Below are 22,399 nucleotides of genomic sequence, written 5' to 3'. Positions count from 1 at the left end.
TATGCTGTCTACAGTTTTCTGCAACAAGTTGAAATTGAGAAACAGCATGTTCCACAACTGATCGAAGTGTTTCCGGGGTCATGTTCAGAATGTGTTGCGCAATGCGTGCCTTGAACGCAGCAACGTTTGCAGTCGGAACACTGAACGCAACATCTTTCAGATAGTCCCACAGTCAGAAGTCACACGGATTAAGATCAGGTGATCGGGACGGCCAGGCTGTAGGGAAATTGGGGCTGATAATTCTAGCATTTCCGAAACGGCGCTTCAGCAGCTGCTTAAATGGATTTGCAGTGTGCGGACGTGCGCCATCTTGCATAAAAATACTCCCATCCACACATCTACGCTGTTGGCGAGCTGGAATGACGTGGTTGCGCAAAAGACACTAATAGGACTTACCAGTGGCGGAACAGGTAACAGGACCTGGAGCACCTGTCTCTTCGAAAAAATATGGCCCTATGTTAAATGATGCCGTAAACCCTCACCACACAGTAACCTTTTCAGGATGATGTGGTACTGGTTGATTTGCGTGTGGATTTTCCGTTGCCCATATTCGACAGTTCTGTGTATTGACATATCCCGTCAGATGGAAGTGGGCTTCGTCTGTCCATAAAATCTTCCACAACCAATCATTGTCCACTTCCACGCGAGCAAGAAATTCTAAAGCAAAAGTGTCTCTTTCTGGCAGGTCAACAGGAAGCAACTCGCGCACATGGGTAATATCGAATGGCTAGCAAAGAAGGATGTGTCGTAAGATTTTACGCACCGTGCTCACGAGTGTGTTCAATGTACGGGCAATTCTGCGAGCACTACGCGTTTGCACACCACCACTCGTCCCCTCCTGCACTGCTATGGCCACTGCTTCCACTGGCGTCGAATCAGTTCGTTTCTTCCCTCTACCAGTGTAAGTAGGCTGTTTATGTTTTCTTATTGGCAACGTTACGTAGCGCTCAATATGAAAATCACTGGCTGTGCTGTGTGCAGTCTGTGGCTAGTCTGCATTGTTGTCTGCCATTGTAGTGTTGGGCAGCGGCAGCTGGATGTGAACAGCGCGTAGCGTTGCGCAGTTGGAGGTGAGCCGCCAGCAGTGGTGGATGTGGGGAGAGAGATGGCGGAGTTTTGTAATTTGTCATGAACTGCTATATTTATATATGATGATATCAAGGTAAATACATTGTTTGTTCTCTATTAATATCTTTCATTTGCTAACTATCCCTATCAGTAGTTAGTGCCTTCCATAGTTTGAATCTTTTATTTAGCTGGCAGTAGTGGCGCTCGCTGTATTGCAATAGCTTGAGCAGCGAAGATTTTTGTGAGGTAAGTGATTTGTGAAAGGTATAGTTTAATGTTAGTCAGGGCCATTCTTTTGTAGGGAATTTTGAAAGTCAGATTGCGTTGCGCTAACAAAATATTGTGTGTCAGTTTAAGCACAGTCTTGTATAATTGTTCAAAGGGGACGTTTCATATGTCGACCCTTAGCCTAGGATACCTCACTGGAATCTTCTGATTTTTTCTTGTAGTTTGTGTATTTAGTGTAGCTTTTGTTTATTGCTAGCGCGTAATTGTAGAGAGAATCTTCTTTGTAGTTGTAGCCTTTCATTGTTGTACAGTAAAACAGTTGTGGCATGCATGTAGATTTGCACCAAGTATTTCGCAGCTACGCTTGCAATTAACTAGATATTATTTTCAGTGCTATGTTAATGTGTTCCCCTATTTTTGCACTTCAAATTGTGCTTTTCTGTGTTATCGTGTGAAATATTGTGACAATTATGGCGTGTGAAAAACGTAACACTAGGCTCCAAACTAAACTGAGAAATAATAGTGACGACGAGCGTAGCTTATCAGCGCCGCAGAGTAATGAATTTACTAACGTTCAAAGTAGTAATTTGGTAACTGTGCACAGGGAAATGGAGCGGGCGTCAAAGAATGGAGTGGACAGTGAAACAATTAGTGAAGAGGGAAGCATTATCGATCGATCGGTCGGCAATAGCTCGCCTCAGGAAGCCGAAATGACACGACACGATCTCGCAAATACTGTAGATTCAGGTTTTGGATCCTCACCGTTTTCTCAAATAAGTCAAGACACATTTTCTGCTTGTCAAAATGTGAATGTTTCCGGTGTAAATTCACTGCCGAAAAGCACTGAGGAACATGTTTCAGACACCAATGCATTGTTATTACAATTAATACAACAAATGGGACAAACACAGCAAAAGCTTCAAAAGTTAGACACAGTGGAACAAAATCTTAAAAAGTTAGACACAATGGAACAACACCAGAGACAAACACAGCAACAGTTAGACACAATGGAACAACACCAGAGACAAACACAGCAACAGTTAGACACAATGGAACAAAATCTTCAAAAGTTAGACACCACACTTGAACAAACACGTGAAGATTTAACTACTGAGTTACATAACATTGAATCGAAATGTCAAAAAGTCTGTAATGACGTAAAAACACAAATTTGTGAGCATTTTCAACCTATTTTTTCGCGGCATGAAAATGCATTACAGAATCACGAAGCAGCCATAAAAGAACTGCAAACCATTGTTCATGAAAATCATGAGACCTTGTGGGCTAAAATTGACTCAGTTGCATCTACCGATTCGGTTAAGCAACTTGCAAAAACTCAGGAAAACTTAAAGGACACAGTAGATTCGATTTCAACACAAATGGACACTCTGAAACTTGGTTCAGAAAAACACACTGAGGAAATGTGTTCACTATCGGAGAAAGTAGCCGAACTTTCGGATCAGGTTACTAACTTATCTACAAAGGTAGATGATGATCTGAATGACACAAGACCTGTAGCCTTCACTGACACAGAAGAGTATGAACAAATTAGAAAATTCAAACAGAATCAAAATCAAATCAATACACAGTACAAAAGAGAAATCCGGGAAGTACAAGATCAGCTGACACAGGTGATACAAGAATTACGTATTTCAGAGGATACTCGCGCCCCAATACGGGAAGAGGGACACAGAAATACGGAACAGACACAAAATAATAACACAGGGCATTTCGGAAGTTATGAAAGAAATTGGCAATGTGCACCGAATTTTGAGATGGAACGGCCGACACGACCTAACAATGACCGATATGCGACTCACCGACATGATGATTTTGACTATAAACTGTTCATTACTACACGTAAATTCAAAACATTTAAGAATTCTGGCAACGACATTCATCCACAAGCATGGCTCCATCAATTCTCGCATTGTTTTCCTCCCAACTGGTCATTGGAACACAGGTTAGAATTTATGTGTGGCTACTTAGAGAATGAACCAGGTGTAAGAATGCGATCGGTCATTCACAATTGTCACAGTGAAGGAGATTTTTATCATGCCTTCCTCTCAGCATATTGGTCTCAAGCTACACAAGACCGAGTAAAACATAGCATCATAATGATGAAACACTTCGAACAATCTGAATTTTCCAGTCTTGTGAAATATTTTGAAGACATGTTGCACAAGAATCAATACCTGTCAAACCCATACAGCCCCTCAGAACTCATCCGCATTTGCTTAATCAAACTGCCTGAACATTTACGACATACTATTTTAGCAGGACGTTGCAAAGACGACATTGAAGCTTTTCAGGGACTCTTACAAGAATTAGAAATTGACACAGACAGTCGCGGGATGCGAAAACAGGAAAACAATCACTACAGGTCACATCCGTCACAATTTCGTGACGACAGAAGCAATAACTGGACACGACAAGCCTATTCTTACAACGCAAATCGTGACCAAAACAGACACCACCCATATGACAACCACTGGCAGAGTAATAATAGTTACAGAGAAAGATCGCATTTCCGTAGTAAAGAATATGACAGAGATTACCTTAGAAACAGACAATATGGGAACCAAAACAATTATTATCGAGGGAGACAGAATAACTTTAGACGCAACGGACCAGCGCGCAGTTACGATTCAGGGAGAAATTCTCCACCATGTGACTGACAAGAAAGAAACTATGGAATCTACCGACATGACGACAGACGATATGATCGTAACGACAGACCTGAATTGCATCAGAACTGGCGGGATTCAAACAGAGCAGGGCCCTCTCATCACGGTGAATTTGTAGAAGTTAGGTCTCCAAATCCCAATAACGACGCGCGCCAACAAAGAGACAATAGGCAATGACTCACACCGCTGGCAGCAACGAAACGTACTTATGAAACTAACGACGCAGCTGCCGTAGCTAGTAATTACGTAAAAATGGAAGACATTAGGGACATCTTACTCCAAGAACACGACGTAAAACATAACAACATTGCATATCCTGTGATTCACATTACAGTAAATGACGTAAAATTTACGGCAGTACTTGACTCTGGCAGTCCCATTTCAGTAATCAGTGAAACAGCCTTTACCAAATGCAACAAATCGAACGATTGCCCCACACTTCCGTTACGTAAGATTAAATTGCAAGGTGCAATCTTTGGAAAAAGTGTAGATGTACGCCAACAAACCAACTTAGAATTCTTTTGTCAAAGCCACAGCTTCTCTATGAACTTTCTTATTGTTCCATTATTGTCGACGGAAATTATACTGGGAGTAGACTTTTTAAATGAATACAAAGCAATCTTAAGCTTTCACGATGCTGAAATAAGTTTAGAAAAAGAAGGTAAGTCAGTAGCTTTGAAATTTGAAGATTGGCTCTCAAACCACGACGAGGAAATTAATCGGCTTTACCTTCTGTTAGACAACAGTTCGGAATTTTCGACGGAACTTGACACTAACAATCACTCTGCAAGTACTGACAGGGGTGATATCGACGGCGCATTTGATACTAATGAGTTAATTCAGAATAAAATTCAAACAATTGAGAATTGTAATGACACTGATAGGCAGGACCTTTTTGAGATTTTACAAGAACATTCCACAGTTTTTACTCATAAAACAGGAACAATCAAGGGATTTCAATACCAATTTCGTGTTCGTGAGCATACTAAATTTTGTGTTAGACCATATGTAATTCCAGCCCATTATAGGGACCGTGTTAGAACAGAAATACAATCTATGCTTGACGAGGGCATTATTGAGCCTGCAGTAAGCTCATACAACAATCCATTACATGTTGTTGAGAAGAAAAATGGATCGATCAGGCTTGTCTTAGATTCGAGACAAATCAATACGATCATTATTCCTGAAACAGACAGGCCGCAAACGTTGGAAGAACTTCTTCAAAATTTTAATGGTGTAAAAGTGTTGTCTTCCATTGATCTCAGATCCAGCTTTTATCAGATCTAACTTCATCCAGAATGTAGAAAATACACAGCTTTCCTTTGTTTCGGCGTTTGTTATCAGTTTCGGAAACTTCCCTTTGGTTTGAACATTTCTTCAGCAGCATTCATTCGCGGGCTAAATTCCATATTACCTGAGTTCTTAAAACGTCACATCACCTTATATGTGGACGATATTCTAATAGCAGAAGCTTCATTGGAACTACATAATCGCATCCTCAACAGTTTGTTACGTATTTTTGCAGAATCTGGAAGTCTGAATTCGGTAGGACAAAGGTGAAGTTTTTGGGACATATTATTTCTTCTGAAGGCATTCAGCCGGATCCTGAAAAGTTAGAAGCAATCAGAGCCATTCCAGTTCCATCCACAAAAAGACAAGTCCGCAGTTTTCTAGGTCTCGTAAATTTTTACCGTCGTTTTCTGAATATGCAAATTCTTGTTACACCAAAACTTTGTTCTCTCACTGGAAAAAATACTATTTGGAACTGGGACGAACAAGCACAATTGGAATTCAATTCTTTGAAAGAAGCGTTACTTCACGCGCCAATCTTAGCTCATCCAGATCTGTCACAAGATTTCTGCCTTAGCACGGATTCTTCTAAAGTCGGTCTTGGTGCCCATTTATTTCAAGAAGCCATAGAAAATGACACTACCGTTCAGAAAACCATTGCTTTTGCTAGCCGAGTGCTAACAAAATCCGAAAAAAATTATTCCGTTACTGAATTAGAAGCTTTAGCTATCGTTTGGGCATTTAACAAATTCCGTTTCTTTCTTTCTGGTAAGCACGTAAAAGTATACAGTGATCATCGTGCATTACAATTTTTCATGTCTTCAAAATTAAATCATGACAGGTTAAAACGTTGGGCATTGTTTCTGCAAGAATTCCGCTTCACAATAGTCTACATTCCCGGCAAGGAGAACATTGTTGTGGACGCGCTGTCTCGCGCACCGGCTGGGCTTGAGAAAAGTACCACAGAAGGCAACCTCGAGAAAAATTTCAGTATTCTTTACATTCAGAAAGTCGCCTTTGAAAACTTCATCACCACATCTTTAAAGGACATTGCTCATGAACAAGATAAAGCTCCGATTTGGAAAGACATCAAGAGCAAATGGCATGAAAAGACACACACACAGATTCGGCATTATTATCTGGTTAGAAACAACATACTGTTCAAACGCTGCACTGTTGATGACAAGCTATGGGTACTTTGCATTCCTGACGATTTTGTTAATAAGCTCATTTGGTACATTCATTTCAGCTACGCACATTTTGGTCCACGAAAATGTTATCATATTCTTCGAACGACTTGTTATTTTAACAATATGGAAAAAAGAATTCGAAGAGTCTTGTCTATTTGTAAACTTTGTCAAAAGGCGAAACCATCTACTGTCTCACATCGTGCTCCGTTGTTTCCTATTATTCCTTCTAAATTAAAAGAATTTGCTGCTGTTGATCTCTTGGGACCGCTTGTCAGAACATCCAATGGATTTTCGTACGTTCTAGTCGCTGTTGAACTTACTTCAAAATTTGTTTCTTTCACTCCGTTACGTAAAGCCACTGGACGATCTGTACCCAACGCCTTTGTTAAAAATTTCTTACGTGAAGTTGGCCACATTGCTAAAGTCATTTCAGATAACGGACCGCAATTTAGATCTGCTGTTTGGTCACGCACGCTTCGGAATCATAAAATCAAACCTGTTTTTATTTCATTGTACTCACCACATTGCAACCCGTCTGAACGGATTATGAAAGAAATCAATAAGCTTTGCAGACTTTATTGTCACAGAAAGCATCAGCATTGGGCCAGATATTTACAGTTATTTCAAAATGTGCTGAATGAAATGCCTCATGATTCCACTGCTTTACCACCTACTCTTGTACTAAAGAATGAAGAACCACCGAACAGAATCAGAGAGCTTGTACCTTTCCCAAATACACGTAAACTTCGACACAAAGACATAATTGATTTGGCTCTTAAAAATATAAAATCTGCAGCAGACAAAAGGAGAGAACTACACGGTAAAGCAAATGCAAAGAAATTATATATTGGTCAGAAAGTTCTCATTAAAGCTCATTCATTGTCACATAAGAAGAAACACTTGAGTCACAAATTCTTCCTAGTTTACAATGGACCTTACAGAATCCGACGTATACCACATGATAATTGCGTTGAAGTTGAAACTCTGCGTACTAGGAAGAGTAAAGGTTTACACCGCATTTCACATGTAAAACCGTTTATTGAAAGATAATCTACTTTTTAACTTTGTCTTTGCCATAAAACTTTTCACTTCACATTTCTAGTATGCTTTGTCAGATTTAGAATCTGTTAACATGTAACAATGTTTGAAGTGAAATATCCAGTCAAGAACCAAGAGAACTTATTTAAACAGAAATTACGAATGCATTGTTATAATGAACAGACGACACAGTGTTGTTAGTTGTACATTCTTGCTTGTTAGTTGCACGATTAAGTAACGACTATCAGGCTTACATACTTAGGACACATACTGGTACTGCTAATGAGATTTTAATGCAACATTTTGGTTTACTTGAAAATACATTCTGGGTTTAAAGTACTTTCTGTGAGATACCAGAGGACACAGTGGTTAGTTTATGTGACAGCTGCACGATGTTATCACGACGCTACTAATGAGTGGCAATTTACAATGTTGCTTTTGCAGTGTATCTGTTTTATATCTGCACAGTTTTCTGAATTCTTCTAGGAAGAAAAACATGTTTTAGTAGTAACTTTTGTGGTATAGCAACAATGAGACAGCCTTTTTCGTGGCATAACAATACGTTACTGTACAGTACTTTCTTCATCATGCCAATAAGCATAATAACTACGATATCTATACGCAAAGCATTTCACTTTTGTTTATCATGTGGTAAGTACATTGACTTCTGCAGAACTTAGCTTTTGGAGGACGATAACTACGACACTTCCACAGAGATTATGTTGCGACAAGATGCACAGTTTAGCGCTACAGTACACGCATTTGAGTGATTAATCTTATACTTAAAACACTTATTTTTAAATATTTTTTTAATTACAAAGAAAGTTTTCCGTGATACATTTCATTCCATTGCTGTAATTTGTAACACCTGGGAGTATAATTACATTTATCCTCAGGGGGGTACACACTTACTTTGTGTACCATGTGTGTGGCAACCACAAGGAACCCTAGCTAATATGGTATTTGCTTACACAACTTTACACATCGGTACCATATTTCTCTAACACACAAATTACACAGCTATCTGATCATTTAACTGAGAGATAAACATTTTTTTTACTACATCAGTGACACATGTTTACGCAATACACAGTTGGGTAACTTCACACTTATGAAACTGTATTTTGTCTGTACTTTGTAAACTGTTCATATTTTTTCGGACCCATTGTGATACTATGAGAGCTTTGAATGATGTATTTGGTATGAGATCATGATTTTTAAAGTACATTTGAGGTAGATGACACTATTGAAATGAGCAGAGAATTTTTTTTAGGTTTTGAAATTATTGGAGGAAGCTACGACCTTTTTGAGATTTGACTGAGGTGTTATGATGTTATTTTTACGACGACGATGTGTATTATGCTGTTGAGGTATGTTTATGTCAATAAGATGATGCTACCATATATGAGGAATGTGATTACGTGTTTATATGTATATGAATAATGAATAGAGGTTAGGGACTGTTGACTTGTGAAACAGGATGTTGTAAACCAAGAATCGTACTTTAAGAGTTATGAAATGTGTGTAAATGCGTGAATGTATCACAATGCCGGCGAAAATTTTTTTTGGACACTGTTATATTCATAAGATTTTGTTTCTACACATTTGCAACGCAAATTCTCGACCCATGAAATTTTGTGTATGAGACTGTCACTGTAGCGGAAACTGGTGTCGTAAATATTTCCATAAGAAAGTTAAGTGACCATCTGCACGTAATGCGTCGCGGGCACCCACCTGGGTGACAGCCGCCCGAAAAAAAAACCATTAGCCTTTCAGCGGCACAGGTAGAAAAAAAAAGGGAGGCCATTATCCCGGCTATTGACGTTCCTTTGTAGAAAGCATCGCAAATATTACACGCTCATTACCTGAAAACATATGGTTACTCGTACTTTGTGCTAATTACTGAAATGCTTATGAATTGATGGGAAATATTCGTACATCTGCACACCTGATTATGACAAGTGTCTTTCTACGAGAGTTGAGAGCTACTGACTTACGAAATGCCACATGACTATTGAATGATATTTTTATGCTTTGGTTTGCGTAATTGCTTATTTCATTTGACATCTGTTTTTCAGCTGTGTTGCAGCATTGGTTTCATAAAATAAAATTAAATGCATTTGCTAATGTGAACACTTTCTGTCAACAGATCTATTAAATAATAATTTTGTGATCCACATTCTTCAAAAAAGGAGCACTTGGAAAGGAAAGAACAATAAGAAAGGACTAGTAACAGTAACTGCATACATAATATTCTTTTCAAGTACATGGTAATATTTCTTTTACAATAAGTTGTTGTGGTGCACCACTTTAATTACTTAGACATTAAGATGTGATTGCGCATTGCCTCATATTAGTTGTAATGTTGAATTGCTTGGTAATTTAGGTTTACTGTAGCTTGCTTTGCGATTTTCCATTTTTTTCATTACTGTTTATATTAATTGTTTTATGTGCTGCTGCATTGCCTCGTCCCTTAGTTTAGCATCTGAGCTCAGTAGATTTAAGTTAGCTTAAGAGGGGTAGACTATATAAGAAACTGACTATGGAGAGTAGGTAAAGAATGCGTTGCAAAGTTATATGAAACAGATTTGGGCCAAAATGAGTATTGTACACTGAGAAATAATTATATTGAAAGAAATATGAATAGAATACAGAAAGCAGGTATAGATAGCACTTTTTGGGAATAATGTTGAATGAAGGGAGATCTCCAAGAAGTAAAGAAAGTTTTGTTTGCAAAATACTGCAGTACAACAAACCCTGTCCTTTCCTTTTGTATTATCCCACTATATGTTTGTGTACCCTTGTGTATTTGTTTGCTTCCTGTCTCTGTGTAGTTTCATAGAATTTTTTCTTCTTTTAATATTAAGCTACATTCACTATGATGAGGAATACTGTTATCCTCGAATATAATTGGGATTAATAATATGTTATTTACCTTATAAATATGCTTACACATTATTTATTCTGTTTTGTTTTAATGCTCATGTGTGAAATTGATGTTTCGAAAGTTATTCTGATCTTTTATGTATCTACTTATCTCATAATTCCTGTAACATTGATGTATATGTTTATTTCTATTCTTTTGTAAAGCCTGTTTTACTACAAATGTTATCTGTATTTTGTACCTTTGTAATTGTATTCTTATGTTATAAAATTGTAATTAACGCCAGGTCATCAAATTAAGTAACTTGTCAGTTCCATTTCACTGCACACGTTTCTGTTGGTCATAGTATATGGACAATCTGTGAGAAGTAGGGACTGTTAGTGTTTGCACGTGTGTTAATAATTCAGCAAGGGACTGGATAACAGCATTGCTGGTTCTAAGGACAATTTCAAAAACTTTGTGAGTGCACAAGTGGTGGTTTATGGACTTGCTATATCATCCGCAAGACTCTTCAATGGTGATTGTGCACCTGCACAGTCACAACAGATGGCTGCTGGCTATCTCTACAAGGACTACAGTGGGTCTGCATCTTTGATGACCCACCAGTACCATTATCTCTACCAGGACTACAGTGGGTCTGCATCTATGATGACCCACCAACGCCATTATTTCTACAAGGACTACAGTGGGTCTGCAGGTCTGGTTGTAACGCTGGAAATGCATATACTCCTATTTCCATCTATTGTACTATTATTTTTTTTCCTTGTTTTGTTACCTCAAGATATGACATTTCTGTCTCTTTATATATGGTAATTGTTTTACTGTTTGTATATATATATTTATGCACTCATGTCGATGTATAATTGGTTTGTTTCGTAAATATTATTTGTATTTTTACGCTGGGTCTTGCCTAGGGAAAACTGCTATCGAACGATTACGTCGATAGGTCGTGTGACGAATCAAAGTGTGTAGGATCTTTGGTAGTGTTAACTCTGCCGCGTGGAGCGCGGGCAGAACAGTGAGAGTCTGGCGGGAGTAGCGAGTGGAGCAGGTGTCGTGTGACGCTCCCGCGAGTTGCCGCGCTTTCGGGGTTTGGCAGCAAGTAATTGCGCTCGACTCGCGATGATAGTTTCTGACATGGTGTCGCGGACGGGAAGCATTAGCTGGCGCACATCAAGAGCCCGTTTCGCCTGGTGACCGTGTCGAGAAGAAGGCGCGCCAACATCCAGCTTCTGCAACAGCGACGGCCGACAATGAGTGACTGTCGCCACCTCCTCGATCGACGGCTTCAAACCTTCAATCAACTAACAGGAAGACTAAAAGCACGTAAAGTTTCAGAACTGTATGGCAGACCTCAGCTTTTCAAATTGTTCCATTTGCCTCGCAAAATTACAGCAACTTAGCATGAACCTTTGTTGCTCATTGTCCCGATTGCATTGCCAAGCAGGGTCCCTTCCTTTTCCGAAATGAACCCGAGTGTCGTTGAAATTCAAACGCCAGCATTAAAATAATATAATTAGATTTCACTGCTTTAATTTCAAAGTTCAGTAGCTGGCTACAATATTTAGGTTACGCGAGCACAAATTAAGAGTGCGAGTTTTGTTAGCATATTTTAGCTTACCTGTGACTGCAGCTCAGCTTGGTACGTACTACATTTTACTATTGTTAATTGTTCAGAATCATTTAATTCAAGATCAAAGTTAAATCTCTTATTTCTAAATTGCGTAGATTCAAGTAGCTTTTGAAATGATTGTTGAGGTAGTCCAAGACTAACCGTATTTTACTGGATTTCGATGTGCTTCAGAAAGAAAGCTTCTTATTAATTTCAGTCACTAAATTAACTTTCAGTTTTCTGGTTTTATTAATTCTTCTGCTAAATTAAGTCAGAGTGTAGCGAAATTTATTACTTCAGACAAACTTTCAGTTTTCACACTACACGTGTCAACCTTCAGTTGCCACGCTTCTAGTGCTAATTATATGTGTAATAACCTTACTTTTTCAGTTACTATAGTAATTGTCCTTAGGACTGGCGACCGTGATTTCCCCCAAATCTCAAATATCTAATTACCGCTAGTTAATTGTTAACATAACGGCCGCACATTTACTTTCTTTATTAACTTTACCCCTTTTCAAATTTAATTTCCACCAGTTTCATTTGCATTTTTCCTTACATTTAGATGTAACCCTTTCCTCCCTCTTTACCGACAGGTTAACTTCGGTGACGATTGCTTTTCCCAAATTTCCATTAGGTACACGCGGTTTAATTTTTCACTGTCATTAAGGTCGATAAGTGAGGGGGGAGGTTACACGTGGCGACCTGGTGACAGGACAATCTTCAATTTTGAGGTTGTTCTGGACACGAAGTTTGCATTGTGCAAATATCGTAACAAAGTACTGGTTACGTACAGGCCGTTACGTCAGCGAGAATAAGTAGTGGGAGTAATCCTAATTATATTTGAGATTTGTCATTTATATTGAAAATTATTAAAATGAGTGAAGGCAACAATTACCAAAATTTGGTAGACTTGGATACGGAACAATCGGTCGAACAGTGGGAAACGCGCTCAGCGGTACCCATTGTTCCGGGGCAGGCGGCTAGCATGAAAGATGCGACCGCCGAAACGCAACAAAGAGCAGAAATGGAATTCCAGACTTTAGAAAATGTTTCGGAATCGGAAGTGAAAATCAAATCTGAATCCCTTGATGACGAATACGGGGGGACAATGAAAGAGGAAGCCGCTACGGAAGTAAAACCGGTGGTTTCCGGGAATTTAACTGATTTATTGAATGTTTTGATTAACGAAATCAAGAGTCAATCGGCAGAAATTAAAGATCAGGCTGCCAAGCAAGAAGCTCAGGCTGCCGAGCAAGCAGCTCAGGCTGCCAAGCAAGTAGCTCAGTCTGAAAAAATTGAACGAATGCTAGACAATCAGAACAAAGCTATTAATGTTGTTAACAACAATGTTGAAGTTGTTAACACAAAAGTTGATAAAATCGAAGACGATATTGTCGTGATTAATACCGAAATCGGTAACCTTAAACAGGAAATGATAGGCGTTCAGGCGGAAAATGCGAGCATAAATACTCGTTTTGATTCCGAAATTAGCAGAATCGAGAAAAGTGTAGGAGAAGCAGTTGCTCCGATCATCGAGAATAAGGTGACGGAACAAATTCAATTAGTGAAAAAAGAGGATCAACAGAAGGTGGAAACTTTAAAGGCTTTAGTGTCCGAAGTAGATACCAAAGTGACGAAGCAGGCTAATACCTGCGAAGAGAAAAAGAGGGAAGTGGAAACGCTTGCGACAACCACTTGCCAAGTAATTACGAGAGTGACGGAATTAGAAAAGAAACTTGACGAAAAACAGAGCTATGTGCCAATCTGTGCACATAGTTCGGAATTGTTGACGAAAGAGGAGCGGTTCGACCCCTTGAATAAAGGCGGTATACACGCGACGGATTTCATTAAAAATTGTGAAAGAGTTTTACCCAGATCATGGACTAATGAGAGAAAAATTAATGCGGTTATTGATGTGCTGGCTGGTGATGCCAAGCGTTGGGGTTTAAACCTCAACATTACGAACCTGACTTTTGACGAGTTTAAAAATTTGTTTCTGGCTGAATACTGGTCAGAGCAAAAGCAGCAAAGTGTCTGGCGCGAATTTGTCGTATCGAGGCCTTTCGATGCGAATTCGCGCGGCTCGATGAAGGAGTTTTGTGAGGGCTGGATCCGCAAGTTGGAATATTTGCGTGATCGCCGCACGGAATCCGAAATAGTCTGGGAACTCTACAAGAAGCTTCCAGATGATACAAAACGCTACGTAGGAAGCAATTACAGGACAATCAATGATTTCCTGGAAAGAGTTGAGGACGAGGACAATTGGCGCAATAATCGCGACAGTGGTAGAGGCCGTGGTAACAACAACGGGTACCACCCCAACCATAACAACGATAACCATGGGAATAATGCATACCGCAGCAATAACAATAATGGTTCGGACCGTAATAACAATCGGTACAATGCAAATAATAACAGGAATGACAGAAACCAGTATCATACTAACGTGATACGGGCTTCACAGAATAGTAATAACGCCAGAGGGTGTGATCAGCCGCCTCAGCAGCATCCGGGGAGCGTATCTGCTGGGACGAGACAGGGAAACCATTAGCCGCGCCGGTGAGGGGCCGAGCGGGCGTGGAGAAAATTTGGCAGCCCAATAACAAGAGAAAACCCAGGTGTCGCCGTTATGAAAATTCCGTATGGACTAATCAACGGCGGGAGAGTGTGCCAGTGTTAAGAGAAAGGAGTGCGCCCACAAGTAGTAGATCAGCTGTATACACGGCAGTAGAAGGTACATTCACTGTCTGTGAGAACAATTTAAGTAGTGTTCCGGAAATCGATTATAAGGTGCCAGCTGTAATACCCACAGCGGAACTGGAGATTGAGTTTAAGAATGATTCGCAATTGTTGAGAGAAGATCAGATGTCGGATAAAACGTCCGTCATCGAGCGAGGGGATGCAGAGAGGGATGAGGTCTGGTTAAGGCAGTTCGGTCGCTTATACGACGAACTAAGAGATTATAGGGGTCTGTATGGGAGAAGTGTTTATGGGGAGCGCGTGCAGTATTTGCCGCGTCTCGTCCCACAGGAAGATAGTATTTGTGAAGTGATTGAAAGTTCTGGCCCTAACCGGCAGACTTTACCAGAAATAGTTGATGTTAATGGGGAGCACGAGCAAGATTCGTCGTGTTTCGTCCCGCAGAAGTTAGATGTTGAAGGAGTAACGGAAAGTTCTGGCCCTAACCGGCAGACTTTACCGAAAGTTATAGTGGTAGAAGTAGCCGACCCATCCGACGCAAACCTCCAGTTTAAACATTGCGAGAGTATTAAGGGGAAAGATTACGAAAATTTTAGTGATAGCCGGACACAATTGGTAGAAAAGCACATAGATTTCAGCGTGTATGAGGTTAGAGCTGACGTTATGCGGTCAGACGGTAGCAGTGTGGGTTGCGCAGATCCAGAGGAAGTAATTTCAGATGCGACTGGGCACATTCCTCCAGGTAGATTGGCAGATGAGATCAATCTGATTAAAGAGGAATCAACGAAGGTGACAATTAGTGAATTGATAGCAAAGCAACACTCACTAGTTGACGAGTTACAGGAAAAGGTTTCGGTATTGGAGGCGAAGCTAGAGACTAAGCCTCAGGACAAACGTGTTGAAATTAAAACTGTATGTGAACAGAGGCTGAAAAAGCCGCCAGATAAACCGGATTTAGGATCAAAGCCGGATGGTTTTTTCTGGAATGACCTGGATATAGATGAGGATTTACTGTGGGAAAATAAAGAAACAGTCGAGGACAAGTGTAGACAGATAGTAGTGTCTGTTAATATGCACGACCTACAACTAAACGTGTTGATTGACACCGGTGCAGAATTGAGTGCTGTATCTGGGAAAATATTTGAGTTACTGAAAGACAGACCTGGCATCGTAGTTATGCCAGTAACAGGAGTGAAAATTATCGGTGCTACTGGGAAGGCCAGTAAACCGGTCACAAAACAGATTTTTGTCAACTTCGAGATATGTGGGGCACGATTTGAACAAGAGTTTGTCGTCGTGCCAGACTTAACTACGGAAGTAATTATCGGGTTAGATTGGCTATTAAAGTACCGTGCAGTGATTAACTGCAAAAGCAAAACTTTGACATGTACGTCCCAAGATAAAACAATAGTAGTTAGTTTTGACGAGGCAGGAGACGGTGTGCATAGGCAATACCAGCCTATACACACTGTTAACTGGCCGAATGGTATTGACGTAGGAATGAGTTTGAACTGCCGTAACATGAGGAATTTCGGCATTGACAAAAGTGTAGAAAGTGAATTGGAAGAAATAATCAAATTCCCTCCACGGATTAACATTAGTATTGGTGTGAAAAAAGATCGTTTGCGAGAAGTAATGAAGCTAAAAGCCGATGCTCGCATACGTCGTCATGACGCTAAAGCGCGTTTTGCTAAGTTTGCGATCGGAGACTTAGTACTTGTAAAAGCTCATGAGAAATCGAGCGAGATAGACAATGAAATCTCTAAATTTAAGTTTGTTTATAATGGACCATATAAAGTCATTGGTATACCTCACACAAATGCTTATTGCTTAGAGTATCCAAGCTCTGGAAAGCTGTTAGGTATACGAAATATAATAGATTTGAAATTGTACCAACCTAGGATCGATTAATACCACACAATGGGTAATTTGTACAATATGTAAATATAGAGTGTAAGATTTAAGGTTTGCTAGATTGCCATGATTTTGACTGACCAAGAGGACATTAAAGAAGTTGTAATTAATAAGTAATTAATTTTGACTAAATGATTTAAGAGAGAGTGATTATTTATCAATTGAAGAATCCAAGCTGCTAATTTAAGTTTTCAGCTGAGTCACAGTAGATTAAGCAAAGTAAATATGATTTTGTAACTAGCTGTAAGATTTCATGAATATGTGTTTTACTAGTCATTGCCGATGTACTTAGACGCTGTTTTAAGTTTCAGGCTAGTACATGCGTGTGATGATGGACAGTGTTGAGTTATCCACTGTGATAGTATTAAGGGACTCCTTGAGATTACTCGGGAGTGAGTTTTTCCTAAAGAATTCAGTGAAACGGACGTTCTGGAAACGCCGTCACAAGGGCGAGTGAGATCAAGCGTGCCGCACACGCGGGCGCAACAATAGTGGCGAGGCGAGCCGCTGTCGGCTCTTGTGCCGCTGTCGGCATTCTTTGTACTTGCGAGTACGAAAGGCGGAATAGTTTTTCTTCCCGGACAGCTGATGTGAAAGAATTCTGCTGTCAATATTTATGTTTTTTTCGATCTACTGAATATTATTTTCTTGTTTAGCGTTAAGTGGAATCTCATGACGAGATATTAATTATGAAAAGGTTATGTAAAAATGTGTATTCTATGTAATTAATTATTAATTTGCGTATTTTGATCTACCTGTTTTTATGACCATGTACTCTGATTAATTTTGCAAATAGTAATCCATTTCTCATAGTGTTACGAATTTTAATGATTTTGGAATAGCTAAACCATTTTCTATGTTTTCTATGAATTTTAATATGTTGTCAACCTGTTTTATTTTGTGCAAGATGACAGAGTGGAATAAGATTAGGAGTGTCTCCACTCAATTATTATGGTCTAAAAATTGATTTATGATTAATTAGACGAATGCTAAATTTTGTTGATGTTTTGAGCATATGCATTTCCGCTGTTTCTTTTTTGGGACATTTTCTGAGTCTGTTTACGTTACACGAACATCCTCAGACAATGTGGGGCACGTGTAACGCCGGAAATGCATATACTCCTATTTCCATCTATTGTACTATTATTTTTTTTCCTTGTTTTGTTACCTCAAGATATGACATTTCTGTCTCTTTATATATGGTAATTGTTTTACTGTTTGTATATATATATTTATGCACTCATGTCGATGTATAATTGGTTTGTTTCGTAAATATTATTTGTATTTTTACGCTGGGTCTTGCCTAGGGAAAACTGCTATCGAACGATTACGTCGATAGGTCGTGTGACGAATCAAAGTGTGTAGGATCTTTGGTAGTGTTAACTCTGCCGCGTGGAGCGCGGGCAGAACAGTGGGAGTCTGGCGGGAGTAGCGAGTGGAGCAGGTGTCGTGTGACGCTCCCGCGAGTTGCCGCGCTTTCGGGGTTTGGCAGCAAGTAATTGCGCTCGACTCGCGATGATAGTTTCTGACATGGTGTCGCGGACGGGAAGCATTAGCTGGCGCACATCAAGAGCCCGTTTCGCCTGGTGACCGTGTCGAGAAGAAGGCGCGCCAACATCCAGCTTCTGCAACAGCGACGGCCGACAATGAGTGACTGTCGCCACCTCCTCGATCGACGGCTTCAAACCTTCAATCAACTAACAAGGAAGACTAAAAGCACGTAAAGTTTCAGAACTGTATGGCAGACCTCAGCTTTTCAAATTGTTCCATTTGCCTCGTAAAATTACAGCAACTTAGCATGAACCTTTGTTGCTCATTGTCCCGATTGCATTGCCAAGCAGGGTCCCTTCCTTTTCCGAAATGAACCCGAGTGTCGTTGAAATTCAAACGCCAGCATTAAAATAATATAATTAGATTTCACTGCTTTAATTTCAAAGTTCAGTAGCTGGCTACAATATTTAGGTTACGCGAGCACAAATTAAGAGTGCGAGTTTTGTTAGCATATTTTAGCTTACCTGTGACTGCAGCTCAGCTTGGTACGTACTACATTTTACTATTGTTAATTGTTCAGAATCATTTAATTCAAGATCAAAGTTAAATCTCTTATTTCTAAATTGCGTAGATTCAAGTAGCTTTTGAAATGATTGTTGAGGTAGTCCAAGACTAACCGTATTTTACTGGATTTCGATGTGCTTCAGAAAGAAAGCTTCTTATTAATTTCAGTCACTAAATTAACTTTCAGTTTTCTGGTTTTATTAATTCTTCTGCTAAATTAAGTCAGAGTGTAGCGAAATTTATTACTTCTGACAAACTTTCAGTTTTCACACTACACGTGTCAACCTTCAGTTGCCACGCTTCTAGTGCTAATTATATGTGTAATAACCTTACTTTTTCAGTTACTATAGTAATTGTCCTTAGGACTGGCGACCGTGATTTCCCCCAAATCTCAAATATCTAATTACCGCTAGTTAATTGTTAACGTAATGGCCGCACATTTACTTTCTTTATTAACTTTACCCCTTTTCAAATTTAATTTCCACCAGTTTCATTTGCATTTTTCCTTTCATTTAGATGTAACCCTTTCCTCCCTCTTTACCGATAGATTAACTTCGGTGACGATTGCTTTTCCCAAATTTCCATTAGGTACACGCGGTTTAATTTTTCACTGTCATTAAGGTCGGTAAGAGAGGGGGGAGGTTACATGGTGACCCACCAATACCGTAATCTCTACCAGGACTACAGTGGGTTTGCTCTGTGATGACCTACCTACCAATGTTCTTCAAAACTTCGAATGACTCTGCTGTGGGTTTGCTCCATTGTGGCCCATTACCTGTCAGCATGTCAAGAGTCAGCACTGTCTTTCCGTTGGAAGGACAACACTACTTCTTCAAGACTGCATGGAAATCCACTGTGTGCAATTTCTTTTACTAATGAGACTTTGTGAAAAAAAACCTGTAATTACTATTATGATGAATGATCAGGCCTATCTTTATGGACTGTGAGAAAATTTTAGCTTTTGACCAACATTGTATCAATAAGTGTGTGCATTTGATTTCTTTGTTGTTGTAATTATGAAAAATTTTATCAAATCATTATTGGCCACTGCCCAAAAAAAAATTTGTAAAATTTTTTGTGGGGAGCATGGGGACTATGTAAGTAGGCTGTTTATGTTTTCTTATTGGCAACGTTACGTAGCGCTCAATATGAAAATCACTGGCTGTGCTGTGTGCAGTCTGTGGCTAGTTTGCATTGTTGTCTGCCATTGTAGTGTTGGGCAGCGGCAGCTGGATGTGAACAGCGCGTAGCGTTGCGCAGTTGGAGGTGAGCCGCCAGCAGTGGTGGATGTGGGGAGAGAGATGGCGGAGTTTTGTAATTTGTCATGAACTGCTATATTTATATATGATGATATCAAGGTAAATACATTGTTTGTTCTCTATTAATATCTTTCATTTGCTAACTATCCCTATCAGTAGTTAGTGCCTTCCATAGTTTGAATCTTTTATTTAGCTGGCAGTAGTGGCGCTCGCTGTATTGCAGTAGCTTGAGCAGCGAAGATTTTTGTGAGGTAAGTGATTTGTGAAAGGTATAGTTTAATGTTAGTCAGGGCCATTCTTTTGTAGGGAATTTTGAAAGTCAGATTGCGTTGCGCTAACAAAATATTGTGTGTCAGTTTAAGCACAGTCTTGTATAATTGTTCAAAGGGGACGTTTCACCAGGTTGCTCACCAAAAGAACCAGTCTTTTCGAATTTCCGACTCATTTTCTCCAGACCGACGCTAGTCATCGGACCAACGCCATTTTTCAAACCCTTCAGTGTTCGGAACTTATGCAGAGCGAAAAGTGCACAGTCATCATTCTTGTAATACAGCTTTACAAGCAGAGCACAATCCTGTATTGAGACAGTCGTGGCGAACGTCGCAGACGCGAAAGGAGCAAAAGCCGTGTAGCCGACGTGTTTATACCAACTTCAATGTGTCGCGCGCATGACTGGTGTTTTCATTTGCGCATTCTGACACATACAGTGCCATCTATTGATCAATTCTCGCACAATTTTTTTTCTACCTTACGTTTTCCCCCTTCTCTGATAATATTACGATGCAATTTGACGTCATTGTGAACAGTGGTGTTATTTCTAGAGCGTTTTGAAAGTTTAACTTTAATTATAATCACCCTATATATATATATATATATATATATATATATATATATATATATATATATATATATATATATAGAAAATATATACCATCTTCAGTGTGTTTTTTATCTGCATCCCACAGTATGCCCGTGAACATATCTCATAATTTGCTATCTAATGTTTTCTGCACAATCTTAAGTGTACCAGTAAGTGAATTATACAGGCTAACCGTTTTGCATCCATGTGTCCATAATTCAACACCTGACCTGCTGGCCAGGGGAGAATATCTATTAATGGTTTGTTCTTGCCACTGTTAGTGAAGGTACTAACCAACATACTAAAAACATGCTATTCCTAATAGCTATAATTATTAGTCTACAGATGATGTAAATGCCTATGTAATGTTGCTCAGAACGCTGTCCTCAGTCACTAATAAAAATATCTGCATTTGCACCCCTAATACCTTTTATACGGTGTCCCTTCTACGAGTCGGCAGGCGCTTTCTCAATGGTGTTTCAGCGGATATTTGAAATTTCGATTTCCGTTACGTAGATGGAGTCTGCCCAGACAAATAGGGCTCATCACGTCTTCCATGCGACCCCCCAGTATCGACGGAAGCGTTGGTTTGTTTCCCGTTACAAAGAAAATTATTTTTAAAGCGAAATTTTACTTGCTCATTCGATAGGGTGGTCAGAGATTAGTCTAGGGCGACATTTCTTTATCGATATGAATTAAGAGGGACAGCAAAACTCGAAGAATAATCATTACCCCAGTAGCGACTGCACTGTCCTGGCCCACGCTGACTGCTACCGCTAAGCATGCGGCGCTACTGAGTCCCTACTGGACTGTTATTTATTCCTCGTGTTTTACTGTCCCTGTTAAGACATATCGATGACACAAATATCACACTAACTGACGCTGGGACCACTCTCTCTGTCGAATGGGCACGTAATATTCCGCATGAAAAATCATTTTCTTCTTAACCGACACTTTCCGTCGACACGGGGTGTAGAGTGAAAGACGTGAGGAGCACTATTTGTCTGGGATGACTCCAGCTACACAATGCAAGAACAAAATTGCAAATATCTGCTGAAACACCGGACAAAATGCGTCTAACAAAAACTCCCATGTGCACCAACGAAATTTTGTTAATTAAGTCAAACATTATTTCTCAGTTTACGATTTGTTACGGAAAAGAAATTACAGTAAGGTGAATACACGCAAATATGAAGTATAAGGTGCTGAAAAGGGAAAAAAAGCCTAAATGTTTTAACTTACACTTTACAAAACCATCCAAAACCTTGAGAGCTTTTCGTTGTACGTCCCTCCTGTCTCTCTCTCTCTCTCTCTCTCTGTCTATTTGCTGTTGGTGTCTATAACTATGTGCAGCCCAAGGAGCAGCCAAGATTCCGGGTGCTTTGAACGGTGAAATGTAATCTCGTGTGGCAACCGTCAAAACGAGTCAGTGGGGGGCCACTCAGATTCAGAAAAAGCTATGAAGAAACAGATTCTGTTAACAGGGAGACTCCACTGTCAGTAATGATCAGATTCATTTGGGAAAACCGTCTTTCACATTTACTAGGATCAGATTGGAATTCTCTTGACGATAGTTGTCAACCGAATCAAATTTATGGGATACTTTCTTCTG

Source organism: Schistocerca piceifrons, chromosome 1 (assembly GCF_021461385.2).
Source record: "Schistocerca piceifrons isolate TAMUIC-IGC-003096 chromosome 1, iqSchPice1.1, whole genome shotgun sequence".
In the NCBI taxonomy this organism is placed as follows: domain Eukaryota; kingdom Metazoa; phylum Arthropoda; class Insecta; order Orthoptera; family Acrididae; genus Schistocerca; species Schistocerca piceifrons.
Note: the sequence above shows the minus strand (reverse complement) of the source record.